This window comes from Rutidosis leptorrhynchoides, chromosome 3 (assembly GCF_046630445.1).
Source record: "Rutidosis leptorrhynchoides isolate AG116_Rl617_1_P2 chromosome 3, CSIRO_AGI_Rlap_v1, whole genome shotgun sequence".
In the NCBI taxonomy this organism is placed as follows: domain Eukaryota; kingdom Viridiplantae; phylum Streptophyta; class Magnoliopsida; order Asterales; family Asteraceae; genus Rutidosis; species Rutidosis leptorrhynchoides.
Window position 1 is genome coordinate 296642808 of NC_092335.1, and position 985 is coordinate 296643792.

Genomic DNA, 985 nt, shown 5'->3' on the forward strand with positions numbered 1-985 from the left:
CTTCAGGCAATGACAATATAGGTGCCGTAGTTAGCTTTTTCTTCAATAACTGAAACGCTTTCTCTTGTTCATCATTCCATTCAAATTTCTTCCCTTTATGCGTTAATGCAGTCAAGGGTTTTGCTATTCTGGAAAAGTCTTGGATGAACCTTCTGTAGTAACCAGCTAGTCCTAAAAACTGGCGTATGTGTTTCGGAGTTTTCGGGGTTTCCCACTTTTCAACAGTTTCTATCTTTGCCGGATCCACCTTAATACCTTCTTTGTTCACTATGTGACCGAGGAATTGAACTTCTTCCAACCAAAATGCACACTTTGAAAACTTAGCATACAATTCTTCCTTCCTCAATACTTCTAACACCTTTCTCAAATGTTCACCGTGTTCTTGGTCATTCTTTGAGTAAATAAGTATGTCATCAATGAAAACAATGACAAACTTGTCAAGGTATGGTCCACACACTCGGTTCATAAGGTCCATGAACACAGCTGGTGCATTAGTTAAACCAAACGGCATGACCATAAACTAGTAATGACCGTAACGTGTTCTGAAAGCAGTCTTTGGAATATCATCTTCTTTCACCCGCATTTGATGATACCCGGAACGTAAGTCAATCTTTGAATAACCAGACGAGCCTTGTAGTTGATCAAATAAGTCGTCGATTCTCGGTAGTGGGTAGCGGTTCTTGATGGTAAGTTTGTTCAACTCTCGGTAGTCGATACACAACCTGAATGTACCATCTTTCTTCTTGACAAACAAAACAGGAGCTCCCCACGGTGATGTGCTTGGTCGAATGAAACCACGCTCTAAAAGTTCTTGTAATTGGCTTTTGTAATGACCCGCACTTTTTCGATCGTTCTATACTTATAAGATTAATATTTATATAAATTAAACCTTACCAACATGATAAGTAATCCAAATTGTTGAGACTTATGTTTTCGAAAAGAGTTTTACACAACGTTTGACCGTCTAGTTTGACCGATGATATCA